Source organism: Vicugna pacos, chromosome 5 (genome assembly GCF_048564905.1).
Source record: "Vicugna pacos chromosome 5, VicPac4, whole genome shotgun sequence".
Taxonomy (NCBI): Eukaryota; Metazoa; Chordata; class Mammalia; order Artiodactyla; family Camelidae; genus Vicugna; species Vicugna pacos.
In genome coordinates, this window is record NC_132991.1 from 54,903,768 (window position 1) to 54,918,069 (window position 14,302).

Consider the following 14,302-nt stretch of genomic DNA (forward strand, 5'->3'; position numbering starts at 1 on the left):
ACTGAGACTGAGCTGAAAATAAGGAAGAAAATGCGCCCCCTGCCAGACATTACCCAGCCAAATTCACTTCTAACATCCTAAATTGTATTTTTAATGAACTTTGTATAAATGAAATCATATAGTATAAATATTCTGTTTCTGCTTTGGGAATTGTATTGATAGTGTCACAAGAAGCAGTAGTTCACTAATTGTCATTGCTCTATAGTATTGCATGAATATATGATCAACTATTCATCTATTCTAATGTTAAAGATAGTTTTAATTTGAGGCTATTCAAAATAATGTGAACATCCATGTATGTGCATTTGGGATGATTGTGTATATGTGATTGTGTGCAATTAGTTTTTTGTTGAGTATCTACCTAGGATTAATAATGCTGGGTCATAAGGTATGCATATATTCAGCTTTATTAGATATTCCTAAATAATTTGCCAAAATAGTTGTTTCAGTTTGTACTCCCATCAACAGTGGGAGTTGTTCAAATTCTTGTCAACTCACCAATCTTTCTTTTGCATTGTGGTTTTAATCTGCATTGCCCTGATGTCTGATAAACATAAGTCACATGCTTAATGGCATTTGGATACCCTTTTTTTTTTAACTGGTGTCTGCAAAAGGCTTTTTCCATTTTTCTACTGGGTTGTCTTTTTCTTACTGGTTTGTAAAAGTTCTGTTTGAAGCACTTATTCATCTCAGTCATTCATTTTGTTTTTATTCTTTAGTCTATGTGTTTTATATTGGATAGTTTCTAACATATCTTTCCAAATTCAGTAATTTTTCTTTTGTGGTAACAAATCTGCTATTAATCCCATCTAGTGAATTTTTCATTTCATATAGTTCAATCTTCATCTCTGGATATTTGGTTTAGATCTTTTCCATATCATCTATGTCTCCACTTAACTTTTGAACATATGGAGTAGAGTTATAATCACTTTTAATACCTCTCTCTGTAAATTATAACATCTGTGTCAGTTTGCAGTTGGTTTAAGATTGACTGATACCTATATTCATTATAGGTCATATTTTCCTGCTTCTTAGCATGCCCAGTAATTTTTTTAAATATTATTATATGCCAGATATTAACATTGTGAATTTTACCCTGTTTGGCTCTGGACATCTTTATCCCTATAAGTATTCTCATCTCTGTTCTTGTCCACAGATAAGTTACTTGGAAACAATTTAATCATGTCAAGTAGTGATTTTTTTTTTAAAGTGGGACCTAAGTGTGCTCAGTCTAAGGCTAATTTTCCCTTACTACTCACACAAGAACTTTACCCAGTGCTCCAGGAAGTCTGAAGATCTCCATTCTGGTTTGTAGGGACAGGAACTATCTCTGGCCTGTAAGAGTTGGGTACTTGTACAATGAACTCTTCTATGTGGACCTTCTTAGCTTCTGGTAGTTTCCTCTCATGCTCGTGCCTATTAGCAGTCAGTTGAAAACTCATCACATCTCCTCCAAATGGCCAGTGGTTTTGCTCTGGTGCTGCCCTCTCTCTACTCTTGATACTCTGTTCTATGAAATCTACCCATCTTGGGTTCCTCTATTTCATCACCTCAACTCAGGAGTTCCCTGGGTCCTAAATTATCCCCTCTTGTACTGCCTTAGAAATGGCCTCAAAACTGTCTGCTAAAGCAACTGTAGCACTCACATTGCATTTCTTCTTTGTTTCTAGTCTCTCAGGATCATTCTCCTTAGTTGCTTGCAATGGGTTGAATTGTGTCCCACAAAAAGTTGTTTAAGTCCTAACCCTTAGTACTTGTGAATGTGTTCTTATTTGGCAATAGGCAAATGATCAAGTTAAGATGAGGTCATTGGGAATGGGCCCTAATTTAATATGAATGGTGTTCATGTAAAAAGGTGAGTTTGGACACAGACAGGGATGTGCAGAGGAAGATGTGAAGACACAGGGAGAATGCCATCTATAAGCCAAGGGACATTTGAGGCTACAAGATACTAGGAGACAGGCATGAACAGTTCTTTCTCTCACTCTGTTCCAAAGGGAAACAATCCTGATGACACCCTGATTTTGTATTTTTCATCTCCAGACCTATGGGGCAATAACAATTCTATTGTTTAAACCAACCAGTTTGATGGTTTGTGGTGCTTTGTTACAGCACTCCCAGGAAACGAATACATTCCCTATGCCCTATGTCTTGAAAATCGCACAATACACACTTTAGCTTTTGTTCAAGCAACATCATAAATCTGGCCCTTGTTAATACATTCTGACCAAAAGCAGAGTACTTTTCCTACAAAATTAGTCAACTGTGTTCTCTATCTCTACATTTTACCAAGAAATAGTTAGCTAGTTTCATAAAAAGTCTTCTGTCTAAAAAATAATGGTATAATTGTACCTTAACTTAAAGTCACTTAGATAAATCCTGGGAATTTTAGATAAAATATTGTCTTGGAAGAAATAAGAACTTGGGCAGGATTTGTCTTTAAGCTACATCAGGTAAGTAGCAGCTTATTTCTCCTCTGTGTGGGCACAGAAAAAGATGTGTGCAACTTACTCAGATTGTCATTTTGGGCCTGCTTTGATTATTATACAGCACCTAAGTTCTACAGAAAAAATATGTAAAACACTAGTTTTATAATAATGAAACCACAAAAGATAAAATAATAGACCAGAATCAAATTGAAAAGGCCATAGACCTCATGAAATTTTAAATATATTCTTTGAGACCAATTTTCTGGGGTTTTTTTCCTACTTAAATTTTAAAACTGTAGAATTACTTACACATGCAACATCAAATTTTACAGATGTTGTTTTACACAATTTCCCTATGATACAGTTACCGATGGAAAAGTAAGGATTATTAACTATGTAAGTGTAACAGAGGGAGGGCATTCATAAGGTAACAAATTACTTCCAAGAAGGAATATGAATCATGATTTTTCATGTGCCAACTATTTTTCATTTTTTGTGCAATGCTGATAAAATGTCTTATATTCATGTAAATAAATGTGTTATTTTTCTCTAGGTTTATACTAATGCACGCTAGTGACAAATTAGTCACTATGCTGCTATCATGCTCTGGTTGAATTTCACTGCATTTGCCTTTTGATTTACATAGGTCCACATAACTTTAGCATTGGGTAGACAAGTCAAACTTACTTAAACATAATACTGCATAATATATTTTATTATCCAAAGTTGAAAAAAAAAGTTAATTCCTTATAGGCCAGCAAAGTGAACAGTAATCATATAAAGCATATGACTCAGGTCTACTACTGTTACACATTTGTTATCCATAATACCCAGTAGTCTCAGGTGATAACTGAAAAAGGAAATTTTCTTTTTGTCTTTCCATATTAAGTCATGGGTCAAATAGACTCAATTCCCTGGATCTCAAATAGATTGAACAAATTTATAACATCTCAGTATTCATCATTTAGCAAACTCCATAGATAGTGCAATGCACCTAAGCATTGCAAACGTTGGCATTTTGGCTCACTTGTTCCTGTTCAAAGAATTTGTGGCTTTTTGAAGAAAATGAATCCCAGAAACTGAACATACTAAATTTGACTTTTAAAAGGCTAAAATTTAATGGTTAAAATCCTGATGTAAAAAGATTGACGGTTTTTCTTTTCCTTTACTTTTTAAAATAAATTTGTTTATACCAGACAAAACTAACGCATTATTGTGAACCATATTATCAAAGAACAAGCTTGGCCATCTGGATTTCCAGCAGATGGTAAATATTTAATAAGGGAATGCCCCATACAGTCTCTTGTTATTAAATATAAGCCATTACTTTTTTTCATTATCCTTCCTGCTTATTCTCAGAATTCATGTCTAGGCAGTGTGCTGTGACACAGACAAAAATTTTTAATTCTGTTATTTGTACGTAAAAATCAGGAAGATGTATTCCAGAGTAAGATAATTTCATTTAGCTAAACAAGACGTTAAATGCACAGTGACTTGTCCTGGGAATTGGATTATTTTACATGTCAAAAACTTGTTTGAATATAATCCATTAGTCAAAATGAACATGGCTAAATTCCAAATTATTTTTTCTTCTGTACTGTCAGCTAATCTGGAACATGCTGACAATGAAGTGACCCATTTTAGAATGCTCTATCCTTCTGAATAATAATAAATTATGGTAAGACTTAAGGAAAAAAAAGATATATGTCAGCATTTAAATCTCCAGTGTAATTAAAACACCATGGCTTATCTTAAGCTTCATTCTAATCATGAATTGATAAATGCTGATGAAACAACACTCGATCACACTCCCAACTGTGCTGGATCACTAGAAATAAGATTTTCTCAAGTGCACATCTCCACAGGTTTCCATATACTCTCAAAAGATTTACTAGGTTTGCAATTTCGATTTTTTTTTATAGTGCATTCAATGTTATTAAAATAGTCTTAACTACCAAGAAGCACTGCAGATGATAATCAATGGCAAAGAAAAAGAAGTGACAAGGCAATAAATTGGTTATTTCAAGTATATTAAGCAAAGTATTATAGAAAGCATGAAAAGATCAAGTTAGGACTTGGCCCTACTAATGACCAGCCTGGGCTTCTTACTGTATCGTTGCATGTTTCCTCAGCTGAAAAATGATGGAGAAGGTAATATGATATTTTATGGCTTCATTTATTCAACAAGTATTTTTGTTGAAATATATTTGACTATATGTAACTTACATACATAAGTTACATAAATTTAAGGTTTACAACATGCTGATTTGATAGTTAAATGTTCTAGTATGATTGCTGTTGTAGCAACAGTTAGCACCCACATCATATCACATAATAATCATACCTTTTTCCAACAAGTATTTTTTAATTACTTTGTCTATCAAGAAGAATTTATATGTTTCTAGAACAAATTTCTCTAGAAAAATGCTATAAATTGCTCCATCATGGCCAAAAAATGAGTTATATTTGAGAAATAATAATGTGCTTTATACTATTGTACCTGATAATACTTCTTACCTCTGAAAATGTGTATTTTTTTTTACTTTTTAGTGCTTCTAATTCAGAGTTACATTTCATGGAAACAATGGATTTTTTCAGCACAATACTTGCAGGTTCCAATTTTCTTGAATAGCACCTAAATGGAACTGTGTCTCATCTCATCTTGTCCATCTCATCTTGTAACCTGGCATTCCTGGGAGTGTATTCACATAATTTTACTCCTAAGTCTAATCAATAGTACTCAAGAAACACATTCACTGAAAGTGTTTACAGGCAGACCTCATTTTATCGTGCTTCACTTTATTGCACTTTGCAGATACTGTGTTTTTCACAAATTGCAAGTTTTGTGGCAACCCTGTGTCGAGCAAGTCTATCTGTGCCGTTTTTCCAACGGCATTTGCTCGCTTGGTTTCTGTGTCATATTTGATAATTCTCTCAAGATTTCAAGCTTTTTCATTATCATTATATTTGTTACGATGACCTGGGATGTTTCATGTTACTACTACCAATCCTTGAAGGCTCCGAAGATGCTTAGCCCTTTTTACCAATAAAGTATTTTTAAATTAAGGTATGAACATTGTTTTTCAGACATATGCTATTGCATTTAATAGACTGCAGTGTAGTGTAAACATAACTTGTATGTTATGGGAAACCAAAAAATTCAGGTGACTTGCTTTGTTGTGGTATTTCCTTTATTGTGGTGATCTGGAACCAAACCCACAATATCTCTGAGGTATGCTTGTACTTTTCATATAATCATAGCTTATTCTAAGTAATTATCTTCAATAATACAGAAGTAACATTTTATGACTTGCATTAGTATTTCAGAAATGCCATTTCAAATAGTTTTGCTGTGAAAATAATAGCATACTTATTTTAAATTCTGATAATGATGAGTTTTTTGACCTATCACAGATTGATCTATTAAATCACCTTTTTTAGGCCTTAGAAATGGACGCTTACAGTTTAGTATTTATCATGTTTTTATGAGTTTTATTTACTATGAGTAGCAAATGAAGTTCAGAGTCAAAGTGCTTTAGAAGTGGTGGAAACTCAGTCAGAATTACCCTTCAGAGAAGACCATTCTGAGAGATTTCTAAATGAGTTTTGCCTATCTCTCCATTAAGAAAGAAATCTCCAAAGTTCCTAAATTGTCCACATATCACAAAGGTTAGATCACATTTTTCTTTCTTTACTTTCCCTTTTTGTGTGATATATAGATATGACTCGAAAGTAATATGTGAAAATAAATAAAATATAATCTGCAGTTTATCTGCTTTGAACAATTCAGAGATTTTGGTGTCAGCTCTCAAGTCTTTGATCATCATTATGTCAATATCACTGTGTTTAATTTTATTTAAAAAACAATAAATTTAATTTTGAATTCCATTTTGAATATTTACAATATAATCTGAAAGAGATATCTTGCAAAAAAAAAAGTATATAAAGCTGGCCCAACAATTATGACATCATCCTAATGTCACTGGAATTGAATATGACTTGGGGCTACTCATGGCAAAAACAAAAGGAAGATCTCCTAGGGGCTTGTATTTGAATTTTTTTTTCCCAGGATGACCCTTGTTCTTTTTTTTGTGAATGGAAACAAGCAAACAACACCCAGTGTGTTATATGATTGTTCATTTATGTATGTAGCATCCATTGCTAGTTTTTCACATCCATTTTCATTGTATCTGGTTATTAATGTTTTTTGAGGGAGCCTATGTTTGTGTCTCTCTCTGACTTTTATATATTTAAATTAGATAAAAACAATGTTTTGGCTATTTATTTTAAAATATTATCTTTATCCAATGACAATTTGTAATAAGAAAAATTATTTAAGTTTAAAATATGTCCAAATAACAAACATCTTGAGTTTATGACAAAATTGGAGACACTGACCACAGAGAGTATTTGGACCCAGTAGATTTAACCTCTCCAAAAAGATAACATGACAGTTTAGTATTTTATATATTCAAAGTCAAGGTGTGGTTGTTATTTTACTAAGAACTACAAATGAGAACGAACAAGACAACTTGTCAGAATTTCATGTAAAGTAGCAGTAAGTTTTAGCTGTTGAAACTCTCTTTCTTGAGGCAGCAGTGGGCCTCATTTCAGTACATTCAAAGGTGAGTACTGGGAATGACAAGAAAGCAGAAGCGTTGTAACAAATTGAGGTAAAATGTGGGGGAATTTATCACTTTTCTGTTTTGAAACAATGTAAAAAAGTGTATTCACATATTCATATACATTTTGTTAATTGTACTGAGAGAAAGGAGAATGAAAATATTCTAAAAAACAAACCCAAGTTATTACTTTAACTTTGGATCATAAGAGACAGGTTGTCATCTAAGTGACTGTCAGAAAAATGAGTATATTTCAAATCAGTATATTTCTCACAAATGCTATTGGAAGAAGACAATTAATTTGCTTTCATATACTTTGACTGTTCATTCACCTGCATAAGTTTCTCCTAGAGTGCATAAGGTATGTAGCATAACTGGGAGCTGTAAAGTGAATAGAGAGGAGTTAAGTGGGAGGCTAATAAAAGGGAGTGTCTTGAATTGTAAGTGAAGAGGAGGGAAGGGAAAGAATAAGAAATGGGAAAACAAAGTGAACAGTTGTGTGGAAAAAACTATCCTGAAAACATTCCTCAAATTGAAAAGGGAAAGGATGGGAAATTTGATTAGGACTAGAAAGAAGTTTTAGAGAAAAAAATGAGTCCTTACAGAAGAATGCTGTTCAATAATAAGCATCTCAAGTTTATGGAGGGTTAGGACATTGAACTGGTGGATTAGACCACTGATTTCAGCAGAGACTTCATTAAATGTGTTTGCATAGAATTGTTACTGACAAGGCAACTAGTGTTGGCATGAAGAGCTAATACTATAGACATAAAAAAGAGGAGGCAATCTTTTTATCTATGGTCACATTAAAAAATAATGACATAGAATGACGTATTTGGAGTTTTCTTACAAATTATAAAAATAGATGATACCTCGTTAGGAAAAAGTACTTTTAAGGTTACCATCTAAAAGGATCCCAAGATTTCTTAAGGTGACTCAAGTGTTTTAATATAAGAATTTGAAACATGATTACAGTGGCTACAGACTCTGATTTTTAAAGTGGCTCTCTACTTTGTACTTCAAAGGCATGCTGGGGCTTTCTTTAATTCATTCATGGCATATTTATGGGAGCTTTTTAAAAACTGCCTTGGATATGACCAATAATCAGATCATGAGCTTAATATAAAACAACTGAAGATTCATGGTTTTGTTAAATTGGTAAATGTGCTCAAGCAAGACAGAATAATTCCTAAGGCAACTGATCAGAAAACCAGGAAGACAGGGCTATCCCGTTACTTCATATAAACTGGTTATTTAATGCAATTTAGAATGTCCACAAGCATTCCGTTATGATTTGAAATATATGGTTATGTTTAAGTTGACAAACATGTGAACAAATATTATATATAAATAAGTCATTTTATTGATGAATGAAGAAGAAATGCTTTTAAAATGGGAAAAAATAGATATTTGTATTATTTATTATAATCTAAGCATGAGAAAGATCCTTTGACCCTAGCAATGATCAAATTCAGTCACTAACTGGGAAATATCAAACTTAAAAACCCTAGGATGAATTATTATTTTTGGTACACAAAATAGAGTTCTTTAATATCTAAGCATGAGCACCCTAGCAACTGATTGCATGTAAATATATCAAGCTTAATAAATGTTGCTCACAGTTTAATTCTAAAACAGACACCAAATCAAGAAGGACAGTAGTATCAGAAAGACAAAGTTAGCGGACTTATCCTCTGTTAAAACTTCCTGCTTTCAATTACTGTATTTATCATTTAAAAATTTATTTGCTGCTTTTTCAGGTGTGTTTTGTTTTCAAATCTGTTAGCTTTTATTTTATTGTGTCTGAATCCTGAAAACATTTTCAAGCTTATCTTTTCGATTTTTTACTACTTAGAATTGTTTTGTAACCTGTGCCTAACAAGTCCAAATCTGAAGTCTTTGTGGGCTTCTTTCTTATAATTGGAGACTTTGTACTGACTGACTACTTTCTTTCTGGCTGCTTTTACACATGGTGCCTTAACTGCTAAGGTGTTTATCATTTGCATACTACTCATTATTGTTGGAAATTTGGGGCCTAGAATGAAATTTTTTAAAATTTCCCCATTAGAAAATATTTCCTCTTGCCTTTACCAGGGTCAGAGTGCTTAGTACTTAACACCACTATATTCACAAACTTAGGTTCTTGTAGCCTCAGATGAGCTGCCTCAAACATGTTTTTACCCTGTTCTTTTCTCCCATAATCTGTCAGTGTCAAGACAGACTTCTTTAAAATCCTCTAGAAGACCTTATTTTATAATACCTGAGCTTTGGTACTTTGGTGCCTCAGATCAATGTGAGAACATCTCCTCTTAACTTCCCCACCATATGCAAACCCTGCTGACCTTTGACTTCTATTCCAGCACTGTGTAAATCCACCAAAGTACAATTTAAATTTGTTTGGATTATTACACTTCTTCGGGACAAATGTGAGTCCAGTTGTATGGTACTCAGTGTAGCAAATGGAATTTGCTCTTGGGGTATCTTGTCAGCTTTTCTACTGCAATATCAGTTCTTTGATAGTTTTAAGGAAAATTTAAAAAAAATATTTTGCCCAGTATTTTTAGTAATTTTTAGCTGTTGCTGAAAATGGAAGTACTATACACAGACTTTCCTTCAGTGCTGTCTATCTAAGATATTTTTCTTTCTCAATGCAGAAGTCATAAACATATTCATATAGCAGAAGGAATGAACTGAGCACTCTGCTTGACACATAGGTAAAATTAATTAACCTTAAACATCCACCATTTTGTGTTCCATTATACAATGAAATATTTTTAATCTCTATTTTACATCTTTACTCTGAGGCCTTAGTAGAATAATTTTTTTTTCCTGCCTTACTTTAGAATGCCCATTTGGCTCTACATTTGTTTCTATCAGTTGTACAGACATGGATCTTAAATAATCCTAATCGCTTTTTGATGATGTCACCCTTTTATCCATAATTTCTAATTGGCTGCTGTAAGATGTACAAAATTTTTTTACTCAAATCCATAATTTAAACCTAACTGTCTATTCTGTTTTCCATGATTCTACTATACAAACAGTATGGATATGTCTTGTTAGTTCCTACTTCCATGCCTTTATTTCTTGATATTTCTCTCTCAAAATTAGATCACATACATATTTCTATTGAAATAGTCACCTACTTGCTAGAATTCAAACTGAATGTCACTTTCTGCATTTTTCAACTCTGAACAATTTAAAATTCCTCTGAACTTACACTTTTAATTAGATATTTTAATGCCTAGCGTCTTTTCTTTTTCATTCCCAGTGTTGCGTAAGCTCATGAGGTAGAAATATTATCTTACCTATCTTGATTCCTCATAGTAGTTAAAACATTTTCCACATATATTAGCATGTGCATATATAAATACACATGTGTACATCCATATTGATTGGAATAGAGTTTTTTTCAGCCATATTTATCTTTTTAAATTACTAACATCCACTTTTTGCAGGGAGTGAGCAACTTGTACTCTTGTGTAACAATTCTGTTTGATCCACATGGTACGTGAGGGAGTGCCTATGTGATTTCAAACAGGCCAAATCAATCACATTATTTCATCTTTAAGATCATAACAAACTTATTCAATGCAACACATGTCCATCCAAGCATAAATAAGGTTTAAAAAAGGATTTTAATAGATCTGTTTAATTTATGTAAAAGGTAATTAATTCAATTACTAATACAATTTTTCCTAAATTGTGCTCCTGGGGTATTTTAAAATAATCATGTTTTCTTGGTAAAATAAAATAGTTCAGAATATTTTGTAAAATAGCCTCTAGCCTGAAGGACACCTTGATCAAGTCTTCCATGAAACACCAACACAGAATTTCTAGGAGTGTACAGTATTAGAGACAATGAAAAATAGCTGAGGACAACGTATACATCAAGCAGCTGTGTATCCTTGTTGAAGTTGTTGATCAAATTCTAGTTAACTGGTATTAGTAAGATGTAACTTGGAAAATAGAAACAAAGTAGTTACCTACCCCATGATCTGGGGGACTGACAGAGCTGATGTCTTATCTACATTGAGGTGGTCTGCTCACACTCAACTTCTGTTCAACTTTATCTTTATAGTATTTTGGAGTCATTACCTCCTAGGTGCAGAGTAACGTGGGGATATTCAGCTTTAGCCATTAATCAAAACTTCACAAATGGAGACCTGGTTGAAATAGAAAGACATTTATTGGGGGTTTGTTAGGAGTAGACACATATTCAAAAAGCACTTGAATTGTGTTTACTGGACTACAAATTGTAGGAGGCTTATAAAGGCAAAAAACCCCACAAGGTTACATAAGTTGTTTATCAAGAATTATAATTGGAGCTGGCAAGAAGTAAAGGTGCTTATTAATGGGCTGGGGTCCAAAATGGTTGCATAGGGGGTCCAAAATGGTTGCATAGTTACATGGGGCAAAACCTTGAGGCCATAAGTTTGCAGCTGGTGATGTTATTTTAAAAATGTCTGACATCCTTGGGTTTGGTAGAGTTCACAGAAAGTTCAAATTTTCATTGGTAAAGGGATGTGTCTGAGACCAGATCTTAAATGGCAATCTGACTCAACTTTTTGTATTGAACTGTGACTATACCATTATGATTTCAATTTGTCATCACCATGCCTGTTGTTCTGTTGTGCACTCTGTACCCCTTTGAAAGGCTAAATAAATTCAGCATTGGGTAAAGACTATAGTGTGTCATGAAGTTTGATTTGTTAATCTGAATCTAAGATTAGTATTACTGTCTGAGCAGTGATATCATGGTATTTCATTATATATGTATAAAAATTACTGGGTTAAAATACATTAAAGAATTTTGTACTGTAGAATTTTCAGAGGCTTTAATAGAGCTGTAGAGAAGGGAAATATGTCATTTACTCGGTGTTATTTGACACAGAGTGCATTTCAGACAGCACTCTGTAGGAACTGTATATTCAGAAATCTTCCCCTGGACTATGTAAGACCTGGATAGTGTCACTTTGGCAGTTAATTTAATTATTTGTAAGTTAATTTTTGGCAGTAACCTAAATTGTAGGGGAAAAACATATAATCTGCAGATTTTCTAAAATAGTTTCCTAAAATTAAAGGCTATAAATTTAAAGAAGTAAACAGAAAAAAATATGCTTATATCATGTCATCATACTTAGAAAGGGAATTTTGAAATGAGCGGCCAACTGATCCTATATGATTTGATTAAAAATAATCCAAAGACTTGGTTGAAATCAATTATCAACTAGATTACAACTAGTGAATATTAAGTTTCATTCTAATTAACTATGTGACCTGAAACTGAACAGTTTCATTGTTAATTTGATTTGTTGCTGGAGAAATAGCACACACAAGCCTATAAAACTTGAATAATAAATACTCTTTCCTTTCTTATTTAAGAATGTTATCACTGAAGTCATCCCTGCCTATCATATTTGGCTATAAATTTAAGGTTTGGGGTTTTCAGTAAAAGCTTTTACGTGACCCACAGGTAACGCTGTTGTTGGGTTTTGGCTGGAGTTCCTCTGTAATGCGTGGCATCTTTCTGTCCTGCCATTTCACCTTACAGTTTGACATATTGGTTTAAGAAGAGCTATTTATTTTGGTCTATGAGCTTGGCTCATCAGAGTGGTCTGTCAAATGTTTCCCAAATCTATAGCTTTTCTATGTTTCTTAAGTTTGTGTGTGTGTGTGTGTGTGTGTGTGTGTGTGTGTGTGTGTGTGTGTGTGTGTGTGTGTGTGTGTGTGTGTGTATTTCCTTATACTTAATAAACCAGGTCACCTCATGGAATCTCTTTCCTGAAAACATTCAAAACTGAAATTAATTTGGCACTTTTTATCAGAAGTATGGAGATGAATTCAGTAACTGCCTTGAATTCTTTTCATTTCTACTTAGATGTGGATTCATTTATTCATATTATTACAGTAGTCGCCCCTTACCCACAGTTTTGCTTTCTGTGTTTTGTTACCCACAGTCAACCAAATTCTGAAAATATTAAATGAAAAATTCCAGAAATAAACAAGTCATAAGTTGTAAATTGAATGCCCTTCTGAGTAACATCATGAAATCTCACACTGTCTCATTCCATCCCACTGGTATGCAGATCATCTCTGTTCAGCGTATCGATGCTAACACCACCTGATGCTTAATCCCTTAGTAGCTATGTGGGTTATCATGTTGACTATCAAGGTATCACAGTGCTTGTGTTCAAGTAACTCTCACTTTACTTAATAATGGTCCAAAGCAGAAGAGTAGTGACGTTGGCAGTTAAGATCTGCCAAAGAGAAGCTGTAAAATGTTTCCTTTAAGTGAAAAGGTGAAAGTTCTTGACTGAATAAGGAAAAAAAAAGTTTGCTGAGGTTGTTAAGATCTATAGTAAGAATAAATCTATTCACAGTTTACACATGAGCCAAATGCTTTCAAAGATACCACGCTAAGAATAACAGCAACAGCAAACATTGTTTTTGCTTTACTTTTCCACAAACTTCTTTTGGGCTTCACAGAAACCTTAGCAATGAACATAAACTGTCTATGATAACATCACGTCCTCTTTACTGAGAATCACTGCTTATCGCTTATGGTTTATTAATCTTCCTTGAAAATTACATGTATATCAGATAATTTATGGATACCTCTAGCAGGTAAGGGGCACCAATGCAACCCACCTATGGGAATTTCTGAGTTTGTCATGACTTGAAAAGCCTTTGATTCCCAGACGTACAAAGGTTGCTTAGGCAGTGACTGAGGTTCATGCAATTCTGAGATGCCTCTGTAGAGTTGAAGGTTCAAATGGGCAGTGACCAACTTTTCTCTAGTTACTTTTTATATCAGCTATCAATGTTTACTTTTTTCATTTTCACTACAATGTACATAGGTTTGATTTTTTTTCCTTTTATATTTATCTTGTTTGGTGTTTGCTGACTTTGGATTTGTGGTTGTATATTTTTATCATTAATGAAAGCTCTCAGCCATTACCTTTTTAAACAGTCCTGCTCCGTTGTCTCTCACTTCTCAGCCAAAGACTCCAATTGCACATATGTTATATCTCATCCTACAGATTTCAAAAGCTCTGTTCTTATTTTTTTTTAACTGTTTTTCCCACTTTGACTGTCAGACTGGGATTTTTTTTACATTATTCTGTCTCCAATATCATTGATATTTTCCCTTGCTATTAAGCCTACTTATGAAGTATTTATTTCAGATACTATATTTGTCATTTCTAGTCTTCCCATTTTTCCCTTTTGTACAGTTACCATTAGTCTACT

At 33.4% G+C, this 14,302-nt stretch overlaps 1 long non-coding RNA gene across 9 annotated transcripts in view; it reads right to left on the bottom strand.

Annotated features, from left to right (window-relative positions):
• Nucleotides 1–14,302, bottom strand: part of LOC116280595 (uncharacterized) — a 559,775-nt gene that overhangs the window by 164,438 nt on the left and 381,035 nt on the right. For 8 of the 9 annotated variants that reach the window (XR_012072737.1, XR_012072734.1, XR_012072735.1 and 5 more), the window contains one exon: nt 11,042–11,217. This is a non-coding gene — a long non-coding RNA (uncharacterized lncRNA). The remainder of the gene's footprint in view (nt 1–11,041; nt 11,218–14,302) is intronic. The other variant, XR_012072736.1, reaches the window with a different exon arrangement.